This window comes from Lynx rufus, unplaced genomic scaffold (assembly GCF_022079265.1).
Source record: "Lynx rufus isolate CCGP_SWC_20201006 ecotype Redwood Valley unplaced genomic scaffold, mLynRuf1.p SCAF_16, whole genome shotgun sequence".
Classification (NCBI taxonomy): domain Eukaryota; kingdom Metazoa; phylum Chordata; class Mammalia; order Carnivora; family Felidae; genus Lynx; species Lynx rufus.
In genome coordinates, this window is record NW_025814830.1 from 30,095,792 (window position 1) to 30,113,855 (window position 18,064).

The 18,064-nt window shown below is 46.0% G+C and overlaps 1 protein-coding gene across 12 annotated transcripts in view; it reads left to right on the forward strand.

Annotated features, from left to right (window-relative positions):
- The first annotated feature begins 5,385 nt into the window (after positions 1-5,385).
- The window catches only part of NLRC5 (NLR family CARD domain containing 5), an 86,720-nt gene continuing 74,041 nt past the window's right edge, over positions 5,386-18,064 (forward strand). For 11 of the 12 annotated variants that reach the window (XM_047078439.1, XM_047078441.1, XM_047078450.1 and 8 more), the window contains exon 1: positions 5,386-5,467. The gene's annotated coding sequence lies outside the window, so the exon portion shown is untranslated. The remainder of the gene's footprint in view (positions 5,468-18,064) is intronic. The other variant, XM_047078440.1, reaches the window with a different exon arrangement.

Consider the following 18,064-nt stretch of genomic DNA (forward strand, 5'->3'; position numbering starts at 1 on the left):
ATGAATGTTGGGCTTCCTAAAGGTAGAGACCATGTCTTTTCACCTCTTTGCTGTACCCCACCTTCTCACCCAGGGCTGAAGTATAGTCATTATTCCAGGAATATTGTTGGAAAAAGCAACAGTATCTCTTGGAGGGTTCCCATGCAGCAGATCCTGTTCTAAGCTCTCTATGTGGATTATCTCATTTTATCCTTGCAACAACCCTATGAGGTAGCTACTATTACTATCCTCACTTTGCAGAAGAAGATGGGTCACAGAAGGCTAAGTAAAGGCATCCTTGCCAAGCCCTGACAGGTGGACAAGGCAAGGGATTGCTTCACTGTCATACAGATGAGGGCTCCAGGGGCCAGAGAGGGCAAAGGTCAGCAGTGGCAAATTAGTGATGGAGTGGGGCCTCTGACTCAAGCCACAGAGCCCAGCCTAGACCCCAGCCCCTGCCCCAGGCTGCTTCCTCTTTTCCCAGTCATGGGGACCCCATATCAACGCATTCTTCCCATCTCTGGGGGAAGTGACCACAGCTGTTCTGACAGGTCCCTGTCCTGGCCGTGGAACCCCTTATGTCTCCTACAGCTTTTCCCTGGTTTCCCCACCATCCATCCTCAAGTAACTGTCCACTGCTCTAGGATGCCCAAGATTGCTTGTCAGAACAAGGTCATGGGCAGTTCCTTTGTGATAGTATAACTCCTCCCATGCCCAAGCAGGTAACTCTTGGTGGCTTATGCTTTAGAAGAGGCGAGGAGGATATGGGGCGAGGTGGGGAAATAGGGGATCCAGCCCACAGAGGGGCCTCCAAAACCTCCAAATTCTTCTCACCACCCCTGTTGCAATTGACTGCTTTTAAAAACATGGACATCTTCCTGATAATCAAAACCATATGACACAAGTTATGGAGGGGTACACATGGGGTTTCAGCCATTTTAGTAACATTTCATTCTTAGGCGTGGAGGTAGGACATGGGGGGTTTGTCACACAGATCCACAACCCCCTGTTCGTGGCCATTAAGACCACATGAACTTCCACATTCAGGATCTTGCGGATTTCAGAAAGGTAGCACCTTGTGTGTGCCCTGGATACACGGCAGGACACCCCCTATGGGATGTGGGGTGGCACCCCACAGTCACACACACTGGTCTCTCTCCACATCACAAGAAGTGAGATAAATACTATAGATAGCCCCCTATCCAAATGGCCGGGTCTACTGACAGACTGAAGGAAAAAATGTGCAGTTTTCAGAGCTCACTTGCTTTTGTCATTGTAGATAAGGAATCAAGCCTAAGGACTATGTGTATCTTCAATATTTCTTAATGCACAAATGCTGAAGACGAAAGGAATGCAGATATATCATGGGAAATAGAGAAAAGCGTACTGCCCCCCACAGTCATTCCTAACCTTTGTATTTTTGTCATAACTTAGAGATTAATGTTGGTACATTGCTGTTAACCAAACTCCAGACTTTTTCCACTGATACCCCTTTCTGTCCTAGGATCCAATCCAGGATAGCACATTGCAGCTAGCCTTTTGAACACCTCTTAAGGTTTTGTATTATTTTATTTACTTTTTTGTTTGTTTGTTTGTTTGTTATTTAGGAATCTGAAAAGTTCAGTATACTCTGACAACACTTACCAACAACAACTTTCCAACAAGAAGCTCTTCCTAAGCCTCTGGGATTCCTGGGATGTGCTTTAGAGAGAGAGAGAGAGAGGAGGGGATGGTTGACTCCCCAGATCTCTCCCCAGCCCCCCCTGGGGACAGGCACAGATATCGGTGGGGAAATATGGTCCCTTCCCTCCAGGACTTATGACCTGACAAGATCCTACCTAGACTTTTTTGTTGTTGTTGTAAGTAAGCTCGGCCCCAACATGGGGCTTGAACTCACGAGTCAGGTCATACACTCTACCGTCTGAGTCAGCCAGGTGCCCCCTTCTACCTTGACTCCTAATTAGGAGGAAGAATCACCATGAAGACCAGAGGGAGGGCAGGGTGGGAGGAAAGGACCACCTGAGCAAAGGACTGCAGGCTGGAGGCAGATCTCAAGAGAGCGCTCAAAAGGGCTCTCTTAAGAAGGGCCTCAAATATTAGACAGAAGCACTTGGAATATTCCCAGAGTTTCTTTTCTGGGGCATGAGGGTCCAACGGAGGGCCAAATTCTCATCTCTTTTTGATTTCAGAGTTATATCGAAGACTGTTTCCAACTTGAGAGAGGGAAATGGTCTTGGGTAGACGGGGAGAGCTAAGCCCTATATTAGCTTACGTCTTTTGTTTTTTTTAATGTTTATTTATTTAGTTTGAGAAAGAGAGAGAGAGAGAGCACATGCACTTGGGGGAGGGGCAGAGAGAGGGAGGGAAAGAATCCCAAGCAGCCTCTGAGCTGTCAGCACCGAGCCCAATGCTGGGCTCGAACTCATGAACTGTGAGAGCCAAAATGAAGAGTCGGATGCTCAACTGACTGAGCCACCCAAGCGCCCCTCAAGTACCTCATGTCTTAAAGCAGACAGAAGACCCCAAAGAAAATCAGGCAACAGGACCAAAGGAAATAAGACCCCAGGATCCTTCCCTTGTCTCTTTCCGGGACCCGCCATTCTCCCTGAGTGTCTGTTGGGAAGGGGATCCTGGTGGTATGGCTTAAGGGGGCCGAAGGGGGCAGGAGAGCAATGGCCAGGAGGCTGTTCCCTGGGCCTTGGATTCCCCTCTGTGGACAGTCAGAGGCCACCCTGGGGCCTCTCTCAGGAGAGGTACCACACGAGGTGGGGAACAAGACGAGAGGTGTCTTGCATCACAGCCATACAGATGGATGCCTGCCCAGGCCGTAGGGTCCCCCACTGCATTGGTCACGTGAGTGCCCAGGGAGCACTCACAGTGGCTTTCTTGACGGGCACAGCAGCTTCAAGTCTGTCCAGAGCTGTTGGGGGATGCGAACCTCATGGGGAGGCACTCATTCACCTTTTAGGCTCTTCTCAGAGCTGCAAATGCCTCTGACCCCCTAGCCACTAGGAGCCCCAGGTTCCCTTCCTTCAAGGCACCTCTTCCTACTGGTGGCCTTGCACGCTGATGGCCCAGCCAAAGCATGGAGCCCTGTTTCTGGGTTGACCCGGAGAATATTACCTCTGCCATCACACAGGGTGGCTTGACCCACTTTAAGGGCACATGTCCCCTACTGGCAACCTGGTGTGACAGAAAGAGCTGTGGGCTGGAAGGCTGGGACCCAGTGCAAGCCCAGCCCTGAGCCTCAGTTTCCCTTCCTATAAAATGGGGGCGTTGGATTTGATGCTCTCCAAATTCTCCGACATTGTAGGATATTCATCCATATGAGGTGACGCTCATGGCGGAGTGTCAGACACCATTACTGGGGCGTGCCGAGGGGAAGGCCCCGAGAAGGCCCTGACAGCTTTCTGCTCCCTTCCCCACAGGATACGTGCGCTGGCTTTGCTTTTCTTGTGAATATCTGCTTGCCCATGTGGCTTTGGGAGAGAGGAAAGAGTGGAAGCTGGAATGGCCTTGGCTGGGTCTCCTAGCCTTCCCCTTGGTCAGCAGAGAGCATTTCTCAGACCCTCTCTCCCCTCCCCCACAGCGCTGGCTCCTTTCAGCCTCTTTGCCTACCCACCATCAAAGGTGCCGTTTCCTCTCCTGACCAGCTTCCCGCGTGAGTTGTCACTCCTCTGTTCCATGTGGTTCCAGTGCTGGACAGGACCTATGGGGGCACGAGGGGCTTCAGATCCTAAAGATGGCGGGGGGGGGGGGCAGTAAGCGACCCTCACAGAGGTCTGCTTTCCGGTAAAAGAGGGGGATGGAGCCCCTAAAAAGTAAATCAGATGTTAACGTGGAAGAGAAATCTCTCATAAGCATATTTTCAGCTGGACCACCTTATTATGATCAGAGGTCTTCTTCCCACCCTCAGGCTGTAGTACGAAAGGTTTCTATCATCCCGGTCGTGGGAGGCACTAAGGCTCCAGGAAAGATGCATGAAGAAAATCCCTCCTGCCACGTTGGCCGAATGGGATGGGGGAAAAAAAGCAAGACACTGGCATGTGCAAAGTCCCTGGGGAAGAAGGAATCATGACAGACTCAGGAAACTTCATGGAGGCCGACGTAGTACAGAGAACAAAGAGCAGAGGGAGAGAGATGAGGTCAGGGTCCACATCATGAGGGTGCCAAAGGGGGCTGGCCTGTATCTTGATGGCTAGGAGGCAAGGGCTGATATGGTGCTTGGCAGGGGGATGCCCCTTCCGGTTTGGGAAGATTTGTCAGTGAGTCAGGTTCCTTCTGACCCCTGCTCTGTCCCCTCCAATGCTCTCTTGGGCTGCTTTCTCTTTATCTTGGAGCCCAAATCAAGGGTCAGGCTCACTAAGTTGACCAGGAGCACTCCTCGGGACTGTCAGGCAGTGCTTCTCGCAGGGTCAAGGTGGTTTCACAGTCCTTGAGCCCTGAGTAAAGGTATTTGGCCAGTAGTTGGAGAGAAGGGCATAAATCCAGGGGTGCCTGGCACTGATGTGGCTGTGCTCATGACCACCACCTTGCCTACCTCCATGTTCACACCCTCACACACGTGGCCTGGGAGGCAGGGGGACAAAAGTGATGAGAGGAAAGCTGCTTCGCTGCAGGACTGTCACCCGGGCGTGGGTGGAACCCAGGGATGGATGTATTCCCTGCAGGAGAAAGGGAGCTCCCTGTCCCGGGAGGGGTGCCAAAAGCCAGGAGGTTGTTAGTGGAGCTTTGGAAGGGGAGTCGGACCACTCCCCCCACTGCCGTCGCCCCGTTCAGGACTGCTGCTGAGCCCCTCCTGGGGGAGCCAGCTCATCTTTCTGTCCGCCTGTGCTCCTGGTGCCTTTCTCTTCCTGTCTCTGCCTGTGCCACTGGGGGCAGAGTCCTTCACCTCTCTCCGCTCGACCTCAGTTTGCGCATCTGTAAAACGGGGTCACGCTCGCATCTGCGCTTTAGGGTTCTTTTGAGGATTAGCGAAATTCCTAGATGGTGTTTGGCACCGTGTCAGGAAGCCAAAGGCTCAGTTCATAAGACCAATTGTCGCCGTTATTCCCTTCTCCCTCCTTTCATGGAGGGACAGGAGCCAGGCCGGGTGGGCTCCATCTCCTCGCGCGCCGCCACCATCTCCTCTTTCCCACCCCGTCCCCGCCTCCTTAGCGTCCCAGGAGAGCGGACCGTTGAACTCATCCCGGGGTCCTCCTGCAGCGCTCTGACCCCTTCGCGCGCGCGCGCTCCTCTGCCTCAGTTTCGCCTCCGCGGAAGCGGCGAGCGCCCGCCGCGCCCCTCGGGGGTGTGCCCGGGTCCCGCCGCCCCGCCGGCGGCGCGCAGGAACGGCGGTGCGCCCCCGCCCAGCCGGCGCGCGCGTGGTCTCCGCACCTCGGGTCCACGTGATTTCCCGGCAGCGGCCTCCGGCTCCCGGCACTGCCCCGCAGCTCTCCGCGCTGGCTTTCAGTTTCGTGCGCAGCGCGCTGGGGAAGGAGCGCAGCCGGTGAGTAGCGAGCGCGCCGGGGGGCCGCGGCGCAGGCCGGGTGGGCGGCGCGGGGAGGTGGCGGTGCCCCGGGGCTCTGGGCGGGAGACCCCGAAGGTCGCCGGCTGGCCGGGTGGAAGGACTGACGGACGGGTGGACAGATGGGGCGCCCGGGGCCGGGCGGCGCTCCGCCTGCCGCCCGGAGAAGTTTGGGGCATTGGGTGCGAGCCGCAGAGGAAGGCAGGTCGGGGTCCCCCCCGCCCCACCGCCGGGCCAAGGGACGGGGGACGCGGCTGCGCTCGCCTTTCTCCGCACCCTCCCAACGCCCCTATCACCTCCTGGAACTTTAACTTTTAATTGCTTTTTAAAGAATTAAAAAAAAAAAAGAATTAAAGATGTGGGAGATGGGTGGGGGGTGGACGAAATACATAAAGGTAATTAAGAGGTACCAAAAGTTTGCTTTGGATACACAAGATAAGTAAGTCCTAGAGACCTTCTGTACAGCATACAGCCTATAGTCCACACACACACACACACACACACACACACACACACACACAGGGCGAGAGGAAACTTTTGGAGGTGATGGTGGGTTTATGGCATGGATTGTGGTGATGATCTCACAGGTGTATATTTTCTTGCAACCTCATCAGGTTGTATACATTAAATACACACAGCTTTTTCTGTGTCAGTCATACTTCACTGAAGTGCTTTACAGAAAAGCGGTACAAACTTTCAGTTACAAAATAACTCACGCAGATGAAAAGTAATGTGTATTGTAATGGTGACAAAGGGCAGCTACAGGTGTAGAGAATGGTGGAATATCCAGGTCGGACACCTGAAACTAATATGACATTGTATGCCGACTGTACTTCGATAATCATTTGTTTTAAAAAGAATTACAGAAGCCACGCTGCTCGTCACGCACAATTCAGTCTTTTTTGCCGAAAAATGCTTTTTTGTTACCATGCCACACTTACAGAATAGAGGGAACAGAGTTGGGTTGAGCCAGATGAGAAGCCTCATGTAACCACCACGCCAACCTTCTGCAGCCCATTTTCGTCTCTACCACACCTCATTATTTATCTTTTTAGTTTAGAGAGAAAGAGAGAGTGGGGGAGAAGGGAGGGGAGAGAGGGAGAGAGACTCAAGCAGGCTCCCCCCGCTGAGCGTGGGGCTCTGCCTGACACTCTGAGATCATTATGACCGAAGTGGAAACCGAGAGTGGCTTGCTCAACCCGCAGAGCCACTCAGGCGCCCCTACCACACCTCATTTTGAAACAAATTTCAAACAGACATCACAGCATTTCAACTGAAATATCTCAGAATGTGCTAAAAGATAAGGAATCTTAAAAAATATAATAATAACCACACCGTCTGAAGACTGTAAGCATTTTAACGGTAATTTCTTAATGTCAAATTTCCCGCCTATTTCTAATGAACATTTTAACCCCATAGTAAGTGAAGACATAGGAGCATTTTGTTATCTGCTTTTTTGCACTTTATGTGGTTTTTAGACATTTTTCTCACTCAGGAGGTCAGGACATGGACTTTGCTGAGGTGGCCGTTTGGGGAGGTATGGGAGGGATCCCTACTGAAGCATGCTTTGCATCTGTTTTATAAGTTGGGGATCCTTACATTTCCTTTTTAAAAGATTGGGGGTTTGGAGACTCAAAAAACAGTTTGAAGGGACACCTGGGTGGCTCAGTCGGCTCAGGCCCTGATCCCACGGTTTGTGAGTTCGAGCCCCATGTCAGGCTCTATGCTGACCACTCAGAACCTGGACCCTGCTTCGGATTCTGTGTCTCCCTCTCTGTCTGTCCCCTCCCCCGCTTGCATGCATGCTCTCTCTCTCTCTCTCTTTCTGTCTCAAAAATAAATAAATATTAAAAAAAACACAGTTTGAAAATCAGCACTTCCTAGTCTCCCAAACCTGGGGGTGGTGGGATGTGGGATGTACCCCAGGCCTGTACCGAGAGCCTCATCCCTCCAAATTGCTTTTCCTTCTAAGAAGCAATAAGCCCAGAAAGGCACTTGGCTGGGTCCCCCACTGGAGAACACAGCAGAAGGGAAGCTGATTATTGTAGGGTGCATCCAAGCTCCTCCCCAGTATGCCTTCCTCAAACATGGCTGAACTCTAGTGCCAACTGGCCATTGATCGTGGCCACCTGCCTTGTCTCCATAGCACGGCACGCAGCTGGGTACCTGGCGGGGGAGGCGGGCAGACCAGGGCTCTCAGCACCTTGTATCTGCGGGGTGACCATGAACTAACATTTCTCAGAAGCTCAGTTTCTTATCCGTGAAATGGGGATGATAATGTGTCCTGCAGAGGGTGCTTCATGGTTAGATGAGATGAGACCTGCCCCAGGGCGTGGTCAAACCTCAAAGCACCACACAAGCATGCGGAGAGCCATGGGTCCTTGATGAAGGTGGACGAGCAGAGGAGAAAGTCTCTGGAAGTGTTTCACAATTAAAAAAAAAAAAAAAAGTTGCAGAGGTGACTGGATGTTTGGCAGGCCAAGTAGTCTCTGCACATACAGCGCCCTGCTGAGGAAAATTCCACAGAACTCCTTAGTATGTTTATTCCTGTCTGTTATGGATTGAGTTGTGTCCTTGAAAAAGATATGTTGAAGTCCTAACCGCGCCCCCCCCCCCCAGTATTTCTGAATGTAACTTTAGAGATAAGGTCGTAGCAGATGCCATTGGTTAAGATGAGGTCATACCAGAGTAAGTGGGCCCTTAATTCGCTATGACTGGTGTCCCTATAAGAGAAGAGGTCAGCACACAGTGAGGTGACAGCCATGTGACAACAGACGCAGAAGTCAGAATGATGTATCTATGAGGCAAGGAGCCCCAAGGATTGCCAGCCACTTCCAGAAGCCAGAAAAGGCAAGGAAGGATCTTCCCCTGGAGGATACTTTGTTACAAGTCTAGCCAGCTAGGAAGCAAATTCACAATCCCCAAACCTCTCTTCTGCCTTCCACACAGAGTCCACTGAGGGTTAAGCAAATTGATACAAGTGCCAATACTTTGTAAAGACTTTTTTTTTTTAATGTTACTTATTTTTAAGAGAGAGGGTGCAGGTGGGGAAGAGGAGGGGGTGGAGGGGGAGACAGAGGATCTGAAGCGGGCTCTGCACTGACCGCAGAGAGCCCGATGTGGGGCTCAACTTGATGAACTGCGAGATCACCCCCTGAGCCAAGGTCAGACACTCAACCAACCGAGCCACCCAGGCGCCCCATAAAAACTTGTTGTAGGTGTTCTAAGGACACAAACTACTGGTGTCCTTTGCCACGTCTATTTTTGTGTTGCTGGTAGCCCACAGGTCTACCTTGGCTGAAATCTAGTCTGCAAGGAAAAGGCCCAGATGATTTGCGAAGAAACAAAGAATTGAAAAATTGATCACTTTGGCTGTGGGTGTAGGATTTCTAGAGAAGGGAAGAGTTTTGGTCCCTCCGGTCACCCTGGAGAACATGTCTCTCCCACACACTGTACTTAAAACCATTGCAAAAGCGGTGAGGCAGACAAGCGCTTGGTTACATGTGGGACTTGTTACCTGTAAATCAGGCATCCTTGTGTAACCTGCATGCTATCTGGGGTACTTGGGTCCTTCAGAGCTGGGTGAAGTTGGCACAGACCCCCCTTCTGTTCCTTTGGGAAGCCCTAAGTGGTCTTTAGCTCTCTGTGAATCTGGAGGGTGGAGGTAGGTATGATCTTAGTTCTGGCTATCTCTGACCCCAGACTCTTCTTCCGCTCTGTGGACATCCTTTCTCCCTAGTGGACCAAGGCATGAAACCAGTCATTTTCCTGGGATAGGGGGATGAGAGGCCTGGGGAAATGTGAGTTCACTCATTTGTGCTGCTTCCAGCCTGACTCTCTGTGATGGGACTCCTGCTCCATCCTTTGGGTCACTCCAGAGTCTTCTGGTAAATTCTCAGACTCAGGAGTCTTCCCCAGAAAGGTTTTGCACAGCCCTTCTCGCTGAGATGCTCTGATGTTTGGCAAAGGAGAACTTCAAAGAGCCTTGAGAGAACATTGGCTTGACCTCAGATCGTCTCTGTTTTCCCTTTGGTTACTTCCAGTCTTTTTTCTATGTGTGTATATTCATATTTTTAAATAGACTCATATGTAAAAATATACATATACTTTTTAAATGTTTTTATGAGAGAGATTGAGAAAAAGCATGAGTGGGGGAGAGGGACAGAGGAGAAGAGAGAAAGAGAGAGAGAGAGGGGAGAATCTTAACAGGTTCCATGCCCAGCACAGAGCCTGATGCAGGGCTCTATCTCATGACCCTGGGATCATGACCTGAGCTGAAATCAAGAGTCAAATGCTCAACCAAGTGAGCCATCCAAGTGCCCCTGGAATTATACCTTTTAAACTACAATGGAATTATATGTTACAGGAAAAGTACATCCTATCTCATTTTTTAAATTATTTCATTTTTTAGTAGCTAATACATTCATACAGTAAAATAATATAAAACCTACAAATAGGTATATAATGGAAAGTAACTCTCCCTCCCTCCTCTTTCTCCCAGCCACCTGGTTACTTTCCTGAAGGCAACCAATGTTATTAGGTTCTTATGTCTCCTTCCAAAGATACTTCAAGTGGGCCTTTACAAATATATATGTGTGTGTGTGTGTGTGTGTGTATGTATGTATGTATACACACATATACTGTATATATACAAATATATATATATTTTCCCCCCTTCTCACAAATAGTGGTATGCTCTAGAGAGTGTTTTTTATCTTTTTTGTTTTTTGGGGGGGTTTAAAAAATGTTTTATTTACTTTTGAGAGAGAGCACAAGCAGGGAAAGGGCAGAGAGAGAGGGGACAGAGGATCCAAAGCAAGTTCTGTGCTGACGGCAGTGACCCCAATGCAGGGCTCAAACTCAGACTGTGAGATCATGACCTGGGCCAAAGTCGGATGCTCAACCTACTGAACCCCCCAGGTGCCCCTTTATCTTTTTAAAAATGTGATGTAATTTGGAAATCTTCCCACATCACCACAAAACAAAAATATCTGCTTTTTTCTTTTTAGCCGCTAAATAGTATTTCTCTGTTATGGTTGTTCCACAATTAATTTAACCGTTATTGGGCATCTAGGGTGTTTCCTGTCTCTTGCTGTCCCTAACAGTGCTGTAGTGAATATCTCTGTTCAGTCATCATGTGTGCGTATTCTCACATATGCAACATTTGCAAGGCCAAAGGGAATATGCAGTTTGAGCTTTAATGAATATGGCAAATTACCCTCCTTACGTGTTGAACTAATGCTCACTCCCAGCAGCTATGTGTGAGGGGACCTGCTTCCCACACCCCGCCCCCCAAACACACGTGTTATCAAACTTTTCCATATTTGCAGACCTGCGAGATGAATAATGGTGTCTTTCCCCCCAGTTTCTCTTATCTTTTCAAATATTTAAGCGTCATTTGTAGTTCTTTTTCCATCATCTGCCTCTTTGTACCCTTTGTCCACTTTCCACTGGGTTGTTGGTCTTTTTCCTACTTAGCTGTAAATAAAACCACTGTACATATTAAGGAAATTGGCTCGTTGTCTGTAATATGAACATACTGGAACTTTAAGTGGCCACATAGTTGTCCATAGAATGGCGGAACCATATCCACTTTTTTAAGCATTGGTCTTGTTTTCTTCTACTACATGTGGACTGTTTCCTTTCTTTTATATGAAAAACAAAATGTGACATTTTAAATTTTTTTTAATGTTTTTTAATTTATTTTTGAAGGAGAGAGAGAGAGAGACAGAGCATGAGCGGGGGAGGAGCAGAGAGAGAGGGAGACACAGAATTCAAAGCAGGCTCGAGGCCCTGAGCTGTCAGCACAGAGCCTGACGCGGGGCTCGAACTCACGAACCGTGAGATCATGATCTGAGCCGAAGTCGGACGCTCAACCGACTGAGCCACCCAGGTGCCCCCAAAAATGTGACATTTTAATTCTTTCCCAGCCCTACCCCCACCCCCGCCCCAGATTCCTCTCAGGAAGGGAAGTATTTTGGGGAAAATACCTTGATAGGATTGGAGAGAGTGGGGCCTGGGTACAAAGTGGTCAGCAAGGACCAGGGTGTGGGGAATGGGACAGACTCTGCATGGAACATGTGAGTGGGGTGGGGGTACGAGGGGTGGGTACTGTATTTGCTCCTAAGAGAAGGGAGGAGAGGGAGAGAGGCTGGGCCACCCAGGGAGGAGACCCCCTGGAAACTTCTTGGGGGTAGGATGGCCAGAGGGCATTTTTTGGTGGGGTGATGCCCCCTTCTCCACGTAAGGGGGGTACTGCCAGCACAGATTCCCACCTGGCTCCGCCCAGCGATCAATTGCCCGTTCAGCACAAGTTTCTGTAACATGTCAGGTCCTGTGCTGGGCACTCGGTTATAGCCGACAACACGACAAAGTCTCACTGATGTGCCAACAGAAAAAAGGCAACGAACAATTGCATGGAGATGTGCGGTTGTGGAGAGGCGGTGACCGCGGTAAAGAAAGACTAGGTAGGCGAGGGGGTAGGCGGAGGGCGCAGGAAAGGTTGTGTGTGGAGATGCCAGGCGTGGCCTTCTCTTGAGGGGCACCTGGGACAATTGGGGGGAGTGAGGCAGGGAGCCATGAACCATTATGGTGTCTGGAGGAAGAGGGAACCAGGCAGAAGCTGTGGCAAAAAGCAAAAGGAGGAGGAGGAGGGGAGGGAGAAAGGGAGGGGAGGAGAAACAGGAGAAGTTTAAAGTCCTCTGTGCTCACAGTGCTTCTTGTGAGTGAATTTTTTGCGTGTAATTTAACAAAAGGCTGGACCTGCACTGGAGGCGACCTCATGACTACAGCCTCCCATCCCCTCCCCTGCGGGGAGACCTGGACAGACCCTAATCTTCCCGAGGCCACAGTATTCCAGGTGGCTTGGTGTCTGAGCCAGTGCATCTGTATCCGGAAAGGTGTCTGACATCCAGCGCTGTGATGACCATCCTGGCAGCTAGAGCTTTTCACGTTCTGGATTATTTCCTTAGGCTATGTTCTCAACGTGGACTTTTTTTTTTTTTAAGTTTACTTATTTATTTGGAGAGAGAGCAAGTGCTCTGGGGGGAGGGGCAGAGAGAGAGAGAGAGAGGAAGAGAGAAAATCAGAAGCAGGCTCTGAGCACTGTCAGCGTGGAGCCCGATGTGGGGTTCGACCCCATGAACTGCGAGATCATGACCTGAGCAGAAATCAAGAGTCTGCTGCTCAACTGACTGAGCCACCCAGATGCCCCTCAGGGTGGACTTCTAAAGGAATATATGGACTTTATGAAGTTAAAATACACATAACATAAAATTTGCCATCTTAACCATTTTAACCACTTGAAATATTCAGTGGTGTTATGTCCATTCACACTGTTGTGCAGCCATCACCCCCATCCACCCCCAGAACTCTTCATTTTGTAAAACCAAATCTCTATGCCCATTGCCCAGTAACTCTCCAGCAACCCCTCCCCGGTCCCCAGCATCACCGCTCTACCTTCTGTCTCTAAGGATTTGATACTCGATGTACCTCATATAAGTGCGGTCATACAGTATTTGTCTTTTTGTGACTGGCTTATTTCACCTAGCATAATATCCTCAAGGGTTAGCCATTTTGTATATTGCAGGATTTCCTTCGTTTTTAAAGCTGAATAGTATTCCTCTGTATGAATATGCCACATTTTGCTTGTCCGTTCCTCCATTGATGGACACTTGGGTTGCTTCCATGTTTTAGCTGTTGCAGATAATGCTGCTATGATCATGGGTGTACAAATATCTCTTTGAGACTCTTCATTCAGTTCTTTTGGGTGTATGCTCAGAAGCAGAATTGCTGGGTCATATGGTAATTCTGTTCTTAGTTTTTTGGGGGGAATCACCATCCTGTTTTCCACAGTGGCTGTACCATTTTAGAGGCCCACCAGCAGTGCTCAGGCATTCCAATTTCTCTACGTCTTAGCCAGCACCTGTTGTTTTCAGTTTTGTGTGTGTGTGTGTGTGTGTGTGTGTGTGTGTGTGTGTGTGTGTGTGTGTTTATAGTAGCCATCCTAATGGGTGTGAGGTGGGATCTGTGTCTATAGTTTTGATTTGCCTTTCCCTGATGGCACTTATTGGCCATTCATAGGCCTTTTTTGGAGAAACATCTCTTCAAGTCCTTTGCCCAATTTTGAATTGTCTTTTTGTTGTTCAATTCCAGGCATTTAGTTTTGTTATTGAATTTTAGGCATTCTGTATATATTCTGATGATAAATCCCTTATCAAATATATGTTTTTCAAATAGTTTCTCCCATTCTGTGGGTTGCCTTTTTACTCTGGGGCTAGTGTCTTTTGATGCATGGAAGTTTTAAAATTTTCATGAAGTCCAAAAGTACAATTTTGTAAAATCCAAGATATATATTTGGTTACCTGTGCCTTTGGGATCATATCCAAGAAATCATTGCCAAATCCATGGTGGTTCAGCTTTAGTCCTATGTTTTCTTCTAAGAGTCTTGCTGTTTTGAGTCTTGTAGTTAGGCCCTGGACCCATTTTGAGTTAATTTTGTATGTGGCATAAAGTAAGGGTCCAATTTCATCCTTGTGCGTGCAGATGTCCAGTTTCCCCAGCACCATTTATTGAAGACTGCCCTTTCCCCATTGAATGGACCTGACACCTTTGTAAAAACTCATTAGGCCATATATGCAAAGGTTTATTTCTGGGCCTTCTATTCTATTCCATTAGTCTATACAGTTAACCCTTGAACAATGTGGGGGTTAGGGGTGCTGACCTCTGGGCAGTCAAAAATCCGTGTATCACTTTTTGACTCCCCACCTACTGATGGCAAACTGTTGAGCAGAAGCTTTACCAGTAGCATAAGCAGTCGATTAACACATATTTTGTATGTTATACGTATTCAATACTGTATTTGTATGATAAAGTAAGCTAGAGAAAACAAATGTGAAGAAAATCACGAGGAAGAGAAAATATATTTACAGTACTGTACCGTACTGTAAATTGATAAATTTTGTATTTATCAAAAAAAATTCTTGTAGAAATGGACTCATGCAATTCAAACCCATCTTATTCAAGAGTCAATTATATGTCTATTTTTATGTCAATACCACATTGTTTTGATTTAGTTTGTAGTAAGTTTTGAAATCAGAAATTACGAGACCTTCTTTTTCAGGATTTTTTTTTTATTTTGGCTATTTGGGGTCCCTTGAGATTCCATATGAGATTACATTTTAAGATGGGTTTTTCTGTTTCTGCAAATCACATCATTGGGGTTCTGGTGGGAATTTTCTTGAATCTGTAGATTGCTTTGGATAATATTGACATTTTAACGTTATGAAGTCTTCCATTCCATGAACCTACAGTGTGTTTCCATTCATTTATGCTTCTAATTTCTTTTGGTAATGTTTTGTAGTTTTCATTGTACATGGTTTTCACTTCGTATGTTAATTTTTAAGTATTTTATTATTTTTGATGCAATTGTACATGGAATCATTTTTGTAATTTCCTTTTCAGATTCTACATCGTTTGTGACTAGAAATGCAACTGACTTTTGTGTGTTGACTTTATATCCTGCGACTTTGCCAAATCCATGCATTAGTTCTAATGGTTTATCTGTACAGTCTAGGATTTTCTACATGCAAGAATATTGTATATCATCTGCAAACAGATAATTTCACTTCTTCCTTTCTGATTTAGATGCATTTTGTTTCTTTTTCTTACTTAATTTCACTGGCTAAAAATTCCACTACTATATTGAATAGAAGTGGGGAAAACAGACACCCTTGTCTGTTCCTTATTTTAGAGGAAAAGCTTTTAATCTTCCACCACTGAATATAATGTTTCCTGTGAGTTTTTCATTCATGGCTTTTATTATGTGAATTTTTTCATTCATGACTTTTATTATTATTATTATTTTATTTGTATTATGGCTTTTATTATGGCTTTTATTATGCTTTTTATTATTTGTTGAGTTTTAAAATTTTTTAGTATTTATTTATTTTTGAGGCGGGGGAGGGGAGGAGAGGAGCAGAGAGAGAGGGAGACACAGAATCCGAAACAGGTTCCAGGCTCTGAGCTGTCAGCACAGAACCCAATGTGGGGCTTGAACCCACAGATTACGAGATCATGACCTGAGCCAAAGCTGGATGCTCAACCGACTGAGCCACCCAGGTACCCCCTTAGTTTGTTGAGTTTAAAAAAAAATAATGAAACCATGTTGAATTTTGTCAAATGGCGTTTTCTGCATCTCGATCGAGATGATTATGTGGGGTTTTTTTCTTCCTTTTGTTGATGTGGTGTATTCCATTGATCAATTTTCATGTGGTAAATCATCCTTGCATTCCAGGAATGAATCCCACTTGGTCATGGTGTATAATCCTTTTAATAGGCTTTGCATTTGTCTTGATATTATTTTGAGTATTTTCACATTAATGTTTATAAGGAATATTAGTCTGTAGATTTCTTATAGTGTCTGTATCCTGGCTTTGGTATCAGGGTTATGCTGACCTCATAAGTATGTTAGGAAGTGTATCCTCCTCTGCAATTTTTGGAAAAGTTTGAGAAGAATTGGTATTAGTTCTTTAAAGGTGTGATAGAATTCACCAGTGAAACCATCAGGTCCAGGGCTTTTCTTTGTTGGGAGACTTTGGATTTCTGATTTAATCTCCTTATTAGGAGATTACAGGTCTATTCAGATTTTCTATTATTCATGAGTTAGTCTTGGTAGGTTGTGTGTTCCTAGAAATTTCTCCATTTTATCTAGGTTTGCCAATTTGTTGAAATATAATTGTTCATAGTACTCTCTTATAATCCTTATTATTTCTGTAGAATTGGTAGTAATACTACCACTTTCAGTTATGACTTTAGTAAATTGAATCTTCTCTCTTTTTTTCTTTATCTTTCTAAAAGTGTGTCAGTGTTGTTGATCTTTTTTAAGAGCTGACTTTGGTTTCATTGATTTTTCTCTATTGTTTTTCTGTTCTCTATTTCCTATACTTCTGCTCTAATATTTATTATTTCCCCTTTTCTGCTGGTTTTGGTTTCAGTTTGTTCTTTTTCTAGTTCCTTAAATTATAAAGTTAATCTGTTGATATGAGACCTTTCTTGTATTTTAATGTAAGCATTCATTTAACACTGCCTTCACTGGATCCCACGCATTTTGGTATGTTATGTTTTTTATTTCATTTATTTCTAAGTATTTTCTAATCTCTTTTGTGATTTCCTATTTGCTCTATTGGTTAAGTGTGTGGTTTAGGGGAGTCTCAGTGGTTCAGTTGGTTGAGCATCCAAGTGTGGAGCCTGCTTGGGATTCTCTCTCTCCGTCTCTCTCAACCCCTCATCCCCTCCTCCCGCCTCCCGTTCTCTCTCTCTCTTATAGTAAATAAACTTTAAAGAAAAGTGTGTGGTTTAATTTTGACAATTTTGTGAATTTTCCAATTTTCTTTGTTATTGATTTCTCTTCATCTCATGGTCAGAGAAGATACTTTGTGTGATATCTATCTTTTAAAATCTATGAAGACTTGGGGCGCCTAGGTAGCTCAGTCTGTTTAAGTGTCTGGCCCGTGATTTCAGCTCAGGTCCTGATCTCATGATTCATGAGATCAAGCCCCATCTTGGGCTCCACTCTGACAGCTCGGAGCCTACTGGGATTCTCTCTCTCTCATACACACACACACACACACACACACACACACACACACACACACTCCCTCTACCCCTCTCCTGCTCACACACCCACACACTCTCTCTCGAAATAAATAAACTTTAAAAATAAAATCTACTGAGACTTAATGTGTGGCCTAAAATATGGTCTATCCTGGGAAATGTTGCTTGTGCACTTGAGAAGAATGTGTATGCTGTTGTTGGGTTGAGTGTCCTATATATGTCTGTCTAGTTGGTTGATTGTATGCTTAAGTCCTCTGTTTCCTTATGTCTCTTCTTCTGGTTGTTCTATCCATTATTGTGAGTTGGGCATTATCATCTCCAAATATTACCGTAAAACTGTCTATTTCTCCATTTTGGTGGTCTGTCGTTAGGCATGTAATGTTTACAATTGTTACATCTCCTTGCTGTGTTGAAGCTTTTATTATTATATAATGTCCTTCTTTGTCCCTTATAACCTTTTTTGTTTTAAAGTCTATTTTCTGTGATATTAATATCGCCATTCCTACTCTCTTTTGGTTATTCTTTGCAAAGAATATCTTTTTCCATTTTTTTACTTTCAATCTGTTTTTGTCTTTGTATCTCAAGTAAGTCTCTTGTAGACAGCATATAATTGAATCGTGTGTTTTTATCCATTCTGCCAATCTCTTTGTTTTGTTTAGAGAGTTAATCCATTTACATTTAACATGATTACTGACAAAGAGGGACTTATTTCTGTCATTGTACTATTTGTTCTTAATATGCTCTACAGCTTTTTTGTCCCTCACTTCTTGCATTGTCTTCTTTTGTGTTTAGTTAATATTTTGTAGTGAAATGTTTAAATTTTTTCTCAATTTCCTTTTGTCTATATTCTATAGCTTTATTCTTTGTGGTTGCCATGAGAATGACATTTAACATCCTGAAGTTACAACATTCTAATTTGATTTTATAGTAGCTTAACTTCAGTAGCATACAGAAACTCTACTTCTT